The following is a 15,655-nucleotide window of genomic DNA, read 5'->3' as shown; positions in this document are numbered from 1 at the left end:
ACTCGATATTTCGTGAAACCCTAGGTATGTTGCTAATGGAAAAAAGTTCCCCTCTCGACTGTGCCGTGGTGCCCGCCTTTTTGCCGAGGCGGACGCGACGACCCGAGTGCCGCCACGCGGCAAACGGTGTAACCAAGTGCCGCCACGCGGCAAACGGGGTAACCAAATGCACGCGGCGGTCGACCGTCGCCGTGGGTACAGAAACAAAGGAAACGAGGTGCGAGTAGAAACGGGCAGTTGTAGGAAGAAATTGTATTTGCATTGTTGGTGTGTACTGTCATGTAGTGTGATGAACTGGCACGGGAGTGTTATGTCTGGGGAAAGAGCTGTTTCGGAGGTAGAAGTACATAACCTCAAAACACGTTGATGAGGTGGTCCGAGCTCCAAGTGAAATAGAAAAGCGAAACACTGCGCAGCATACTTACCTGGCGTAGGGGCTACCCTGATCAAGCAGGGGGTTCCCCCAGGGTGAGGCTCTTCCCTTGCACTTCGGTTGAGCTGACCTCTGCGATTACCCCAAATGTGGGTAACTCGGGCGCGTAATTTTTGGTAGTCGGGACTGCGTTCGCGCTGTCCCGGTGAAAAAATTTCAACTTAGTAGTTGTGAAGTAGTGTTAAGAATTATGTACAGTGAAGTGTAATTTTTTTTTTTTTTTTCATCTGTGTATGGTATGTAATGCATTCGTAGGTCTCAAGTTTACGGTGCCTTGGCGAACAACCCCACCGTCTTGAAAGTGCGGAAGGAAGGTACGTAATTGTGCATGGTAATAGTTGAAAAAAGAAAAAAAAAATTCCCATGAACGATACTTGTCCAATTCGATTTTTCAGATTTCCCCCTCCCCGCCTCACCCCCGGGCCCAGTGGTTTAACGGTAACCGGCCCAGTGTGTAAACACTGGGCACAACAAAAAATTGTTTAAAGACTCATCAAATGTTCCCCTCCACGGAAATCTTTAGTTTTTTTTTTTTTTTTTTTTTTTTTTTTTTTTTTTTTTTTTCAAAGGGAACTCCCACTGAAGGGAGTTACCCACCAAAAAATTCATCTTTAATATAAAAAGCGGATACAGGTGAACACAAATAAAACACAACATAGAACACGAATACATGGCCACAAGGGCGAATGGTGACAATCTTTATTCAACACTGACGAAACGGGGCCCCTCCGACGATACCGTCCTAGAGGTCCAGCTGCTTGTTGGGCGGCGAATCTTCTGTGGGCTGCCGGGGGCGACTCGGGGCGCAGAAGGTGCCGGGCCGCAGATGAAGACGGTCCGGAGCAGTGGCGATGTTAGGCAGTAGTTCACTGAGAGCAGAGATCTTGATGGGATGATGCCTGGTAACATTCCTCAGAGCCAACCGTGGACGTGGTGATCACCGTCGTCAGCTGCCGGGCCCACCAGCCGCGACTGCACCAGCGTCAACGTCATCAGGGTCAGGGCGTCTCAAATGATCGTAGGTAAAGAGCGGTCGGCGGGGGTGAGGAGCGTCAGGCAGGGGCTCTGCAAGGAGTCGGATCAGGGGGTTGTCAGAACGCCGGCAGTGGCGGAGAAACTTCTTAGTCACCTTGCAGAGCAGCTCGTGTAAGTGCGGGAGCCCAGTCTGGTCCAGGAGGGTCTGTCGTAAGGTGGCGCGAGGGAGACCGAGCAGGAGGCGGGCACCGAGAAAGTAGGACCGGGTGATCGGACGGAGGTTGTACAGAGAGGAGTGGACCCAAGCCGGGCACGCGTAGAGGAAGTGGGGAAGAACAAAGGAACGGTAGGCAGTCACACGAACGTCGAGAGGGGTGCCGGATGTCGGTCTGAGTATGGTGGCCAGCTGAGCCATGACGGCACGGGACTTGGTGCGGATTGAGTCGAGGTGCGGCAGAAAAGTAAAGGTATTGTCTAGGGTGACCCCCAGATAACGGATGCGAGGCGACCAGGGGATGGCTACGGTGGAGATGACTGGCGGGTGGTCGTGGTGTGGATGAAGTCGGGAGAAGAGGATGGATCGTGATTTAGAGTGATTGAGCCCGATGCCATGCGCGAGGAACTGATTGTTGAGGGAAGTGAGGCCGCGGCCGAGACGGTCGCAGAGCAGCCGCTCGGAAACTGAAGAGGCCAGGAGACAGGTATCATCGGCGTACTGGACAAGATAGGTGCCGGGAGGGGGCTTGAGATCAGAGATGTGGAGGGTAAAAAGTAGCGGTGAGAGAATGGCGCCCTGGGGGACGCCGGCGGAGATGGGGCGGGGGCCGGAGAGGACCCCCTCCACCCGAACCCGGAAGGTGCGACCCTCCAGGAAGGAGCAGAGGAGGCGGATGAGATGAGATGAGAGGTCGGTGGCAGAGAGGCGCTGGAGGAGCTGGGCATGCGGAACGGAATCGAAAGCACGGGCGAGGTCAAGAAGCACCATGCCCGTGTGTTGCCGCCTGGCGAATCCCTGGACCACCAGGTGCTCCACACGGGCAATGGCGTGGGTCGTCGAGTGGCGGGGGCGGAAACCGAACTGGTGGCGGGGTAGAAGGTCCAGGGTGGTGACTTGAAAGAGGAGACGGCGGTGGATCGCCCGTTCCGCGACCTTGGACAGAATAGGAAGAAGCGAGATGGGCCGAAAAGATGAAGGGAGAGACGGGGGCTTGCCAGGTTTGGGGATGGGTGAGACGACGGCGGTTTTCCAGGGGGTGGGGAAGTGGCAGAGGAGGAACATTGCGTTGAAAAGACGGGTCAGAAACACAAGGGCCTTGCGAGGTAGGGCACGGAGCACGGGGGAGGGCAGAGAGTCGTGGCCAGGAGCAGAACGGGGCCGAAGGCGGGCGAGCAGGGTGCGGACCTCGGAAGGCGTGACGAGCGGCAGGGGGAAGGTGGCCGGAAGGGGGGGCAAAGTGACGTGGCGAGACAGGAGGCGGGCCCCGTCCTCGTCGTCCGAAGACTCGGAGGACAGGGAAGGGCCGGGTGCGGATGCGAAGGTGGTCGCCAGGTAGGCGGCCACCGCCTCGGATCGCTCCGAGGCCGTTTCCGCCACACCCGTGGGGGTGGTCAGCGGGGGGATGGTGGTAGGAACCGAGCGGAGACGACGGACGTGAGACCAGAGGGAGCCGGAGCAAGCAGAGAGGGATTGGAGACGCCGAGTCTCCAGACGGGCCCTCCACTCCGCGACCAATCGCCGGCAGCGCCCCCGCAGCACCAGGTACACCCGCCGGTGCAGCAGGGAACGACTAGCCTGCCAGAGGACGCGGAAGCGGTTGCGCAAGGACAAGGCGTCCCGGAGGTAAGGCGGAAATGGGTCGACAAGGGGACGGGGGGGAACCAGAGGTATGTTGGCAGAGGCGGCCGCGGAAATGGCGTCGGTCAGCGAGAGAACGTTGGCGTCAAGGCGGGCAGGGGTATCGAACGGAACAGACAGGTCTATGGCAGCGGAGAGGGAACGCTGAAAACCGCCCCAGTCGGCCTTGGGAAAATCGAAGCGGGGGAGGTGGGGGTTAGAACGGGGGTGAAAGTGAAGTGTGGCAAGAACAGGCAAGTGGTCGGAGGTGCCGGAGGTGATGGTGGTGAGATCCGAGAGAATGGGGAGGGGCGTGGACAGTGCAAAGTCGATGATGCTGGGTTGCCGGTTGAGCTGGGCCGGAAAAAATGTCGGGGTCGGAGGGGCATAAAGAGAGAGAGGAGTACGCCGAAGGAGTTGCCGGAGGGAGCTGCCCCGCCGGTTCGCGGCGGCACAGCCCCAGAAGGGATGGGTGGCGTTGAAGTCCCCGGCCAGCACGACGTGGGCGTCGAGCCGACCGAGGGCGACAACGTCGGCCGTGGGAAAGGCGTACTGAGGGGGGAGGTACAAGGATACCAAGGTCAGGGAGTACGGGAGGCCGTGCAAGCGCACAGCAACCGCCTCGGCCGCGGGGGAAGAAGGGATGCGACGGCGATGATGTGAAATGGTGTTGCGGACGAGTAACGCCACCCCCCCGCCCCGACCATCGCGATCGGCACGGTGGACCGCATACCCGGGGACCAGGACGGGGGCAGAGGGGGAGAGCCAGGTCTCAGAAAGGAACACGACGTCGGGCGATCGCTCGTGGAGCAGGTGCAAAAGGTCGTGGAGCTTAGGGAGGAGGGAAAAGACGTTCCAGATGAGGACACTAAGGGGAGGGGCGGGATCCATCGAAGAAATTCAGAAGGGCCTGGAGGAGCACTTCGAACTTCTCGGTGGAGGTGCGGGCTCGGGAGAGTGCCGTCAGGACAGACCGGATGAGCGGGAGGTACTGTCGGATGAATGAAATGAAGTCGTGAATGAGGGATGAAAGCGACGAGCAGTCTGAGTCGGAGGCAAGCGGTCGAGAGTCAGAAGAAGGAGCGGAAGGAGGAGGGTGCGAGGTGGCAGAGGGGGGAACAACCGGTACAACGGGGGGAGGGCGTGCCCAAGCATTGGTGGAGAGAGCAGGAAACGTCTTGGGATCGGACAGGGACGGGACAGAGGGCCCGGTCCCCACGGCAGTCGTCGTGGCGTCAGTGAGTCGTTGAGGGTGTCGGCGCAGGTAAGCCTGAATCACGCGACAGTCAGTGGAAGTAGCGAAGTGGGCCCCGTCACAAAGCGTGCAGCGTCGGGTAGTCGAGGTGCAGTCCCGAGACCAGTGGGGCCCAGCGCACTTGAAACAGGCGAGGTCCCGGTGGCATCGGGAGGACGGGTGTCCAGGCCGCTGGCAGCGGTAGCACTGAGGTACGCGCCCCGAGCCGCGGTATTTCTCAACTGCCACCACCCAGCAGCCCAATGTCTTCAACTTCAGGAAGGGGGCTGCCTCACCCAGACCGGATGTAGTGACCAGGAAAGGCCGGGTCGTTGAAGTAGGAGAGGTGCGCATGGCCACCACAGATGCCACAGGTAGGTGCAGGTCGAGCAGGGACTGGGTGACCTCGTCAGCCGTCGTGGAGAGAGGGAGTTTCTTGATCACAACTCGATCGGCACGCTCGTCGGGGCGGAGATGGGTGTAGGGTTTATATCCGAGGCGTTGGAGTTCGTCAAATAGGAGCTGGTGGTCCTGAGGGTTGCTGGTATAAAAGGAGGTGCGGTCATTGACGGAGGTGACAGAGAGAGGACCGGAGAGGAGAGACTGAAAACGTTGTGCAGTGGCGAAGGGGCCGGCTGTGGGCGTGAGAAGGCAGGCGATCGGAGGCATGCGAGGCGTGCGAGGAGTGGAGGTAGGCGGGCGAGGCGCCGCCGAGGAGGAGGCACGAGGCTGCGAGGCTGGAGGGCGGGGTGGAGCACGAGATGAGCTGGGACTCGTCGAAGAGGGGCCCGGGAGAGTGGTGAAGGGCACAGGAGGAGGTTGCGTGTCGGGCCGGTGCCGCTTAGCATGCTGCTTGCGGCGGGGCTTGGCAGTCAAGGGTCGGTCCGAGGAGGCAGCCCCAGCGCCGTCGTCGGTGTCGGTATCCGGTAGACTGAGGAGACTGTCGTAGCGGTTGCTGGTAGGGACGGCATCGTCGGAGGAGTGCTGGTCGGGGTGGGCGCGCTTGACGGTCTTCGTGGGAACGATGAAGCCGGTGTCCATGGGAGTAGCAGTCGCAGCAGGAGGAACGGCGGCAGGCGGTGAGTCGGTCGGCAACAGCGGAAGAGAAGGCGCAGGAGACATGATCGGTGAAGTGATGCAGGCCGTGGTGGTAGTAGTAGTCACAGTTGGTGGTGTTGGAGCAGAGGTAGTCGTAGGCAGAGCGAGGATGGTGGAGACGTCCAGGCCGTGAAGATGTTTCGTCTCGCTGACCTTAATGCAAACAGTCTGGGTGCGCAGCCCGGCCGGCGCGGGGGAGGGAGGCGGAGCCACCCCCCCGACCCCAGCAGCGCCCGCCTCCCCAGACCCGACTTGCATGGTCTCCAAGCGCTGGCGATGCGGTCCACAGTATTGTCGTGGCTGGGGTGGCCGATTGTCAGTAGTCATCTCATCGCCAGAACCGGCCTCGGCCGAGGGCCTCGGACCAAAGTCGTCCCCGCCCTGGTTCGGCGTCATCGGGAGAGAGTCCATTCCAAACTCACCCCTCGGCCTCCCCAATAGGCTACAACTTGGTTGCCGGGAGTCACAAGAAGTGGCCTCGGCCGATGGCCTCTGACCGAGGTCGCCCCCGCCCTGGTTTGGCTTCATCGGGAGGGAGTCCATTCCAAACTCCCCCCTCAGCCGCCCCAATAGGCCGCGACTCGGTGGCGCACAGCACTCACAAGAAGAAGATCTAGGATCTAAGAACTAGATCTACACAAGAGCACTCCTGGTGGTCGACTCAGGAACTAGCAGCAGCAGGTCTCGGCGGCTCGCTGAAATTGCTGAAAGGAAACCAGTTAGTTAATGGCCAAAAGTGCTCAGATTTGCTTCAAAAAGCTTTTAAAAAATTCCCCTGAACAGTTTGATGCCTTTGAAGGGAAACCAGAGCACGGTTGAAACTTTGAAAATCCGGACTATATAGGAAAAATGTGCGGACCACCACTAATGGTGAAAATAGCGTACGGTCGTGCAGCCTGAAGCCGCGAATCGTCCGAAAATCGCCTCGTGGGACACGGCACTCGATATTTCGTGAAACCCTAGGTATGTTGCTAATGGAAAAAAGTTCCCCTCTCGACTGTGCCGTGGTGCCCGCCTTTTTGCCGAGGCGGACGCGACGACCCGAGTGCCGCCACGCGGCAAACGGTGTAACCAAGTGCCGCCACGCGGCAAACGGGGTAACCAAATGCACGCGGCGGTCGACCGTCGCCGTGGGTACAGAAACAAAGGAAACGAGGTGCGAGTAGAAACGGGCAGTTGTAGGAAGAAATTGTATTTGCATTGTTGGTGTGTACTGTCATGTAGTGTGATGAACTGGCACGGGAGTGTTATGTCTGGGGAAAGAGCTGTTTCGGAGGTAGAAGTACATAACCTCAAAACACGTTGATGAGGTGGTCCGAGCTCCAAGTGAAATAGAAAAGCGAAACACTGCGCAGCATACTTACCTGGCGTAGGGGCTACCCTGATCAAGCAGGGGGTTCCCCCAGGGTGAGGCTCTTCCCTTGCACTTCGGTTGAGCTGACCTCTGCGATTACCCCAAATGTGGGTAACTCGGGCGCGTAATTTTTGGTAGTCGGGACTGCGTTCGCGCTGTCCCGGTGAAAAAATTTCAACTTAGTAGTTGTGAAGTAGTGTTAAGAATTATGTACAGTGAAGTGTAATTTTTTTTTTTTTTTTCATCTGTGTATGGTATGTAATGCATTCGTAGGTCTCAAGTTTACGGTGCCTTGGCGAACAACCCCACCGTCTTGAAAGTGCGGAAGGAAGGTACGTAATTGTGCATGGTAATAGTTGAAAAAAGAAAAAAAAAATTCCCATGAACGATACTTGTCCAATTCGATTTTTCAGATTTCCCCCTCCCCGCCTCACCCCCGGGCCCAGTGGTTTAACGGTAACCGGCCCAGTGTGTAAACACTGGGCACAACAAAAAATTGTTTAAAGACTCATCAAATGTTCCCCTCCACGGAAATCTTTAGTTTTTTTTTTTTTTTTTTTTTTTTTTCTTAACAAAGGGAACTCCCACTGAAGGGAGTTACCCACCAAAAAATTCATCTTTAATATAAAAAGCGGATACAGGTGAACACAAATAAAACACAACATAGAACACGAATACATGGCCACAAGGGCGAATGGTGACAATCGTTATTCAACACTGACGAAACGGGGCCCCTCCGACGATACCGTCCTAGAGGTCCAGCTGCTTGTTGGGCGGCGAATCTTCTGTGGGCTGCCGGGGGCGACTCGGGGCGCAGAAGGTGCCGGGCCGCAGATGAAGACGGTCCGGAGCAGTGGCGATGGTAGGCAGTAGTTCACTGAGAGCAGAGATCTTGATGGGATGATGCCTGGTAACATTCCTCAGAGCCAACCGTGGACGTGGTGATCACCGTCGTCAGCTGCCGGGCCCACCAGCCGCGACTGCACCAGCGTCAACGTCATCGGGGTCAGGGCGTCTCAAATGATCGTAGGTAAAGAGCGGTCGGCGGGGGTGAGGGGCGTCAGGCAGGGGCTCTGCAAGGAGTCGGATCAGGGGGTTGTCAGAACGCCGGCAGTGGCGGAGGAACTTCTTAGTCACCTTGCAGAGCAGCTCGTGTAAGTGCGGGAGCCCAGTCTGGTCCAGGAGGGTCTGCCGTAAGGTGGCGCGAGGGAGACCGAGCAGGAGGCGGGCACCGAGAAAGTAGGACCGGGCGATCGGACGGAGGTTGTACAGAGAGGAGTGGACCCAAGCCGGGCACGCGTAGAGGAAGTGGGGAAGAACGAAGGAACGGTAGGCAGTCACACGAACGTCGAGAGGGGTGCCGGATGTCGGTCTGAGTACGGTGGCCAGCTGAGCCATGACGGCACGGGACTTGGTGCGGATGGAGTCGAGGTGCGGCAGAAAAGTAAAGGTATTGTCTAGGGTGACCCCCAGATAACGGATGCGAGGCGACCAGGGGATGGCTACGGCGGAGATGACTGGCGGGTGGTCGTGGTGTGGATGAAGTCGGGAGAAGAGGATGGATCGTGATTTAGAGTGATTGAGCCCGATGCCATGCGCGAGGAACTGATTGTTGAGGGAAGTGAGGCCGCGGCCGAGACGGTCGCAGAGCAGCCGCTCGGAAACTGAAGAGGCCAGGAGACAGGTATCATCGGCGTACTGGACAAGATAGGTGCCGGGAGGGGGCTTGAGATCAGAGATGTGGAGGGTAAAAAGTAGCGGTGAGAGAATGGCGCCCTGGGGGACGCCGGCGGAGATGGGGCGGGGGCCGGAGAGGACCCCCTCCACCCGAACCCGGAAGGTGCGACCCTCCAGGAAGGAGCAGAGGAGGCGGACGAGATGAGATGAGAGGTCGGTGGCAGAGAGGCGCTGGAGGAGCTGGGCATGCGGAACGGAATCGAAAGCACGGGCGAGGTCAAGAAGCACCATGCCCGTGTGTTGCCGCCTGGCGAATCCCTGGACCACCAGGTGCTCCACACGGGCAATGGCGTGGGTCGTCGAGTGGCGGGGGCGGAAACCGAACTGGTGGCGGGGTAGAAGGTCCAGGGTGGTGACTTGAAAGAGGAGACGGCGGTGGATCGCCCGTTCCGCGACCTTGGACAGAATAGGAAGAAGCGAGATGGGCCGAAAAGATGAAGGGAGAGACGGGGGCTTGCCAGGTTTGGGGATGGGTGAGACGATGGCGGTTTTCCAGGGGGTGGGGAAGTGGCAGAGGAGGAACATTGCGTTGAAAAGACGGGTCAGAAACACAAGGGCCTTGCGAGGTAGGGCACGGAGCACGGGGGAGGGCAGAGAGTCGTGGCCAGGAGCAGAACGGGGCCGAAGGCGGGCGAGCAGGGTGCGGACCTCGGAAGGCGTGACGAGCGGCAGGGGGAAGGTGGCCGGAAGGGGGGGCAAAGTGACGTGGCGAGACAGGAGGCGGGCCCCGTCCTCGTCGTCCGAAGACTCGGAGGACAGGGAAGGGCCGGGTGCGGATGCGAAGGTGGTCGCCAGGTAGGCGGCCACCGCCTCGGATCGCTCCGAGGCCGTTTCCGCCACACCCGTGGGGGTGGTCAGCGGGGGGATGGTGGTAGGAACCGAGCGGAGACGACGGACGTGAGACCAGAGGGAGCCGGAGCAAGCAGAGAGGGATTGGAGACGCCGAGTCTCCAGACGGGCCCTCCACTCCGCGACCAATCGCCGGCAGCGCCCCCGCAGCACCAGGTACACCCGCCGGTGCAGCAGGGAACGACTAGCCTGCCAGAGGACGCGGAAGCGGTTGCGCAAGGACAAGGCGTCCCGGAGGTAAGGCGGAAATGGGTCGACAAGGGGACGGGGGGGAACCAGAGGTATGTTGGCAGAGGCGGCCGCGGAAATGGCGTCGGTCAGCGAGAGAACGTTGGCGTCAAGGCGGGCAGGGGTATCGAACGGAACAGACAGGTCAATGGCAGCGGAGAGGGAACGCTGAAAACCGCCCCAGTCGGCCTTGGGAAAATCGAAGCGGGGGAGGTGGGGGTTAGAATGGGGGTGAAAGTGAAGTGTGGCAAGAACAGGCAAGTGGTCGGAGGTGCCGGAGGCGATGGTGGTGAGATCCGAGAGAATGGGGAGGGGCGTGGACAGTGCAAAGTCGATGATGCTGGGTTGCCGGTTGAGCTGGGCCGGAAAAAATGTCGGGGTCGGAGGGGCATAAAGAGAGAGAGGAGTACGCCGAAGGAGTTGCCGGAGGGAGCTGCCCCGCCGGTTTGCGGCGGCACAGCCCCAGAAGGGATGGGTGGCGTTGAAGTCCCCGGCCAGCACGACGTGGGCGTCGAGCCGACCGAGGGCGACAACGCCGGCCGTGGGAAAGGCGAACTGAGGGGGGAGGTACAAGGATACCAAGGTCAGGGAGTACGGGAGGCCGTGCAAGCGCACAGCAACCGCCTCGGCCGCGGGGGAAGAAGGGATGCGACGGCGATGATGTGAAATGGTGTTGCGGACGAGTAACGCCACCCCCCCGCCCCGACCATCGCGATCGGCACGGTGGACCGCATACCCGGGGACCAGGACGGGGGCAGAGGGGGAGAGCCAGGTCTCAGAAAGGAACACGACGTCGGGCGATCGCTCGTGGAGCAGGTGCAAAAGGTCGTGGAGCTTAGGGAGGAGGGAAAAGACGTTCCAGATGAGGACACTAAGGGGAGGGGCGGGATCCATCGAAGAAATTCAGAAGGGCCTGGAGGAGCACTCCGAACTTCTCGGTGGAGGTGCGGGCTCGGGAGAGTGCCGTCAGGACAGTCCGGATGAGCGGGAGGTACTGTCGGATGAATGAAATGAAGTCGTGAATGAGGGATGAAAGCGACGAGCAGTCTGAGTCGGAGGCAAGCGGTCGAGAGTCAGAAGAAGGAGCGGAAGGAGGGTGCGAGGTGGCAGAGGGGGGAACAACCGGTACAACGGGGGGAGGGCGTGCCCAAGCATTGGTGGAGAGAGCAGGAAACGTCTTGGGATCGGACAGGGACGGGACAGAGGGCCCGGTCCCCACGGCAGTCGTCGTGGCGTCAGTGAGTCGTTGAGGGTGTCGGCGCAGGTAAGCCTGAATCACGCGACAGTCAGTGGAAGTAGCGAAGTGGGCCCCGTCACAGAGCGTGCAGCGTCGGGTAGTCGAGGTGCAGTCCCGAGACCAGTGGGGCCCAGCGCACTTGAAACAGGCGAGGTCCCGGTGGCATCGGGAGGACGGGTGTCCAGGCCGCTGGCAGCGGTAGCACTGAGGTACGCGCCCCGAGCCGCGGTATTTCTCAACTGCCACCACCCAGCAGCCCAATGTCTTCAACTTCAGGAAGGGGGCTGCCTCACCCAGACCGGATGTAGTGACCAGGAAAGGCCGGGTCGTTGAAGTAGGAGAGGTGCGCATGGCCACCACAGATGCCACAGGTAGGTGCAGGTCGAGCAGGGACTGGGTGACCTCGTCAGCCGTCGTGGAGAGAGGGAGTTTCTTGATCACAACTCGATCGGCACGCTCGTCGGGGCGGAGATGGGTGTAGGGTTTATATCCGAGGCGTTGGAGTTCGTCAAATAGGAGCTGGTGGTCCTGAGGGTTGCTGGTATAAAAGGAGGTGCGGTCATTGACGGAGGTGACAGAGAGAGGACCGGAGAGGAGAGACTGAAAACGTTGTGCAGTGGCGAAGGGGCCGGCTGTGGGCGTGAGAAGGCAGGCGATCGGAGGCATGCGAGGCGTGCGAGGAGTGGAGGTAGGCGGGCGAGGCGCCGCCGAGGAGGAGGCACGAGGCTGCGAGGCTGGAGGGCGGGGTGGAGCACGAGATGAGCTGGGACTCGTCGAAGAGGGGCCCGGGAGAGTGGTGAAGGGCACAGGAGGAGGTTGCGTGTCGGGCCGGTGCCGTTTAGCATGCTGCTTGCGGCGGGGCTTGGCAGTCAAGGGTCGGTCCGAGGAGGCAGCCCCAGCGCCGTCGTCGGTGTCGGTATCCGGTAGACTGAGGAGACTGTCGTAGCGGTTGCTGGTAGGGACGGCATCGTCGGAGGAGTGCTGGTCGGGGTGGGCGCGCTTGACGGTCTTCGTGGGAACGATGAAGCCGGTGTCCATGGGAGTAGCAGTCGCAGCAGGAGGAACGGCGGCAGGCGGTGAGTCGGTCGGCAACAGCGGAAGAGAAGGCGCAGGAGACATGATCGGTGAAGTGATGCAGGCCGTGGTGGTAGTAGTAGTCACAGTTGGTGGTGTTGGAGCAGAGGTAGTCGTAGGCAGAGCGAGGATGGTGGAGACGTCCAGGCCGTGAAGATGTTTCGTCTCGCTGACCTTAATGCAAACAGTCTGGGTGCGCAGCCCGGCCGGCGCGGGGGAGGGAGGCGGAGCCACCCCCCCGACCCCAGCAGCGCCCGCCTCCCCAGACCCGACTTGCATGGTCTCCAAGCGCTGGCGATGCGGTCCACAGTATTGTCGTGGCTGGGGTGGCCGATTGTCAGTAGTCATCTCATCGCCAGAACCGGCCTCGGCCGAGGGCCTCGGACCAAAGTCGTCCCCGCCCTGGTTCGGCGTCATCGGGAGAGAGTCCATTCCAAACTCTCCCCTCGGCCTCCCCAATAGGCTACAACTTGGTTGCCGGGAGTCACAAGAAGTGGCCTCGGCCGATGGCCTCTGACCGAGGTCGCCCCCGCCCTGGTTTGGCTTCATCGGGAGGGAGTCCATTCCAAACTCCCCCCTCAGCCGCCCCAATAGGCCGCGACTCGGTGGCGCACAGCACTCACAAGAAGAAGATCTAGGATCTAAGAACTAGATCTACACAAGAGCACTCCTGGTGGTCGACTCAGGAACTAGCAGCAGCAGGTCTCGGCGGCTCGCTGAAATTGCTGAAAGGAAACCAGTTAGTTAATGGCCAAAAGTGCTCAGATTTGCTTCAAAAAGCTTTTAAAAAATTCCCCTGAACAGTTTGATGCCTTTGAAGGGAAACCAGAGCACGGTTGAAACTTTGAAAATCCGGACTATATAGGAAAAATGTGCGGACCACCACTAATGGTGAAAATAGCGTACGGTCGTGCAGCCTGAAGCCGCGAATCGTCCGAAAATCGCCTCGTGGGACACGGCACTCGATATTTCGTGAAACCCTAGGTATGTTGCTAATGGAAAAAAGTTCCCCTCTCGACTGTGCCGTGGTGCCCGCCTTTTTGCCGAGGCGGACGCGACGACCCGAGTGCCGCCACGCGGCAAACGGTGTAACCAAGTGCCGCCACGCGGCAAACGGGGTAACCAAATGCACGCGGCGGTCGACCGTCGCCGTGGGTACAGAAACAAAGGAAACGAGGTGCGAGTAGAAACGGGCAGTTGTAGGAAGAAATTGTATTTGCATTGTTGGTGTGTACTGTCATGTAGTGTGATGAACTGGCACGGGAGTGTTATGTCTGGGGAAAGAGCTGTTTCGGAGGTAGAAGTACATAACCTCAAAACACGTTGATGAGGTGGTCCGAGCTCCAAGTGAAATAGAAAAGCGAAACACTGCGCAGCATACTTACCTGGCGTAGGGGCTACCCTGATCAAGCAGGGGGTTCCCCCAGGGTGAGGCTCTTCCCTTGCACTTCGGTTGAGCTGACCTCTGCGATTACCCCAAATGTGGGTAACTCGGGCGCGTAATTTTTGGTAGTCGGGACTGCGTTCGCGCTGTCCCGGTGAAAAAATTTCAACTTAGTAGTTGTGAAGTAGTGTTAAGAATTATGTACAGTGAAGTGTAATTTTTTTTTTTTTTTTCATCTGTGTATGGTATGTAATGCATTCGTAGGTCTCAAGTTTACGGTGCCTTGGCGAACAACCCCACCGTCTTGAAAGTGCGGAAGGAAGGTACGTAATTGTGCATGGTAATAGTTGAAAAAAGAAAAAAAAAATTCCCATGAACGATACTTGTCCAATTCGATTTTTCAGATTTCCCCCTCCCCGCCTCACCCCCGGGCCCAGTGGTTTAACGGTAACCGGCCCAGTGTGTAAACACTGGGCACAACAAAAAATTGTTTAAAGACTCATCAAATGTTCCCCTCCACGGAAATCTTTATTTTTTTTTTTTTTATTTTTTTTTTTTTTTTTTTTTTTTTTTTTTTTTTTTTTTTTTTTTTTTTACAAAGGGAACTCCCACTGAAGGGAGTTACCCACCAAAAAATTCATCTTTAATATAAAAAGCGGATACAGGTGAACACAAATAAAACACAACATAGAACACGAATACATGGCCACAAGGGCGAATGGTGACAATCTTTATTCAACACTGACAAAACGGGGCCCCTCCGACGATACCGTCCTAGAGGTCCAGCTGCTTGTTGGGCGGCGAATCTTCTGTGGGCTGCCGGGGGCGACTCGGGGCGCAGAAGGTGCCGGGCCGCAGATGAAGACGGTCCGGAGCAGTGGCGATGTTAGGCAGTAGTTCACTGAGAGCAGAGATCTTGATGGGATGATGCCTGGTAACATTCCTCAGAGCCAACCGTGGACGTGGTGATCACCGTCGTCAGCTGCCGGGCCCACCAGCCGCGACTGCACCAGCGTCAACGTCATCAGGGTCAGGGCGTCTCAAATGATCGTAGGTAAAGAGCGGTCGGCGGGGGTGAGGGGCGTCAGGCAGGGGCTCTGCAAGGAGTCGGATCAGGGGGTTGTCAGAACGCCGGCAGTGGCGGAGAAACTTCTTAGTCACCTTGCAGAGCAGCTCGTGTAAGTGCGGGAGCCCAGTCTGGTCCAGGAGGGTCTGTCGTAAGGTGGCGCGAGGGAGACCGAGCAGGAGGCGGGCACCGAGAAAGTAGGACCGGGTGATCGGACGGAGGTTGTACAGAGAGGAGTGGACCCAAGCCGGGCACGCGTAGAGGAAGTGGGGAAGAACAAAGGAACGGTAGGCAGTCACACGAACGTCGAGAGGGGTGCCGGATGTCGGTCTGAGTATGGTGGCCAGCTGAGCCATGACGGCACGGGACTTGGTGCGGATTGAGTCGAGGTGCGGCAGAAAAGTAAAGGTATTGTCTAGGGTGACCCCCAGATAACGGATGCGAGGCGACCAGGGGATGGCTACGGTGGAGATGACTGGCGGGTGGTCGTGGTGTGGATGAAGTCGGGAGAAGAGGATGGATCGTGATTTAGAGTGATTGAGCCCGATGCCATGCGCGAGGAACTGATTGTTGAGGGAAGTGAGGCCGCGGCCGAGACGGTCGCAGAGCAGCCGCTCGGAAACTGAAGAGGCCAGGAGACAGGTATCATCGGCGTACTGGACAAGATAGGTGCCGGGAGGGGGCTTGAGATCAGAGATGTGGAGGGTAAAAAGTAGCGGTGAGAGAATGGCGCCCTGGGGGACGCCGGCGGAGATGGGGCGGGGGCCGGAGAGGACCCCCTCCACCCGAACCCGGAAGGTGCGACCCTCCAGGAAGGAGCAGAGGAGGCGGATGAGATGAGATGAGAGGTCGGTGGCAGAGAGGCGCTGGAGGAGCTGGGCATGCGGAACGGAATCGAAAGCACGGGCGAGGTCAAGAAGCACCATGCCCGTGTGTTGCCGCCTGGCGAATCCCTGGACCACCAGGTGCTCCACACGGGCAATGGCGTGGGTCGTCGAGTGGCGGGGGCGGAAACCGAACTGGTGGCGGGGTAGAAGGTCCAGGGTGGTGACTTGAAAGAGGAGACGGCGGTGGATCGCCCGTTCCGCGACCTTGGACAGAATAGGAAGAAGCGAGATGGGCCGAAAAGATGAAGGGAGAGACGGGGGCTTG

The 15,655-nt window shown here is 59.0% G+C and overlaps 3 non-coding genes across 3 annotated transcripts; all 3 read left to right on the top strand.

Annotated features, from left to right (window-relative positions):
- Positions 1–417: 417 nt before the first annotated feature.
- On the top strand, positions 418–580 carry LOC134544015 (U1 spliceosomal RNA). Its single transcript, XR_010077449.1, has one exon. It is a non-coding gene; the product is annotated as a U1 spliceosomal RNA (small nuclear RNA).
- Positions 581–6,930: 6,350 nt separating this feature from the next.
- Positions 6,931–7,093, top strand: LOC134544014 (U1 spliceosomal RNA). The gene has a single exon (XR_010077448.1). It is a non-coding gene; the product is annotated as a U1 spliceosomal RNA (small nuclear RNA).
- A 6,337-nt stretch (positions 7,094–13,430) lies between these two features.
- LOC134544013 (U1 spliceosomal RNA) lies at positions 13,431–13,593 on the top strand. The gene has a single exon (XR_010077447.1). It is a non-coding gene; the product is annotated as a U1 spliceosomal RNA (small nuclear RNA).
- Positions 13,594–15,655: the final 2,062 nt, after the last annotated feature.

Source organism: Bacillus rossius, unplaced genomic scaffold (genome assembly GCF_032445375.1).
Source record: "Bacillus rossius redtenbacheri isolate Brsri unplaced genomic scaffold, Brsri_v3 Brsri_v3_scf27, whole genome shotgun sequence".
Classification (NCBI taxonomy): domain Eukaryota; kingdom Metazoa; phylum Arthropoda; class Insecta; order Phasmatodea; family Bacillidae; genus Bacillus; species Bacillus rossius.
This window is presented reverse-complemented; position numbering and strand designations above follow the sequence as displayed.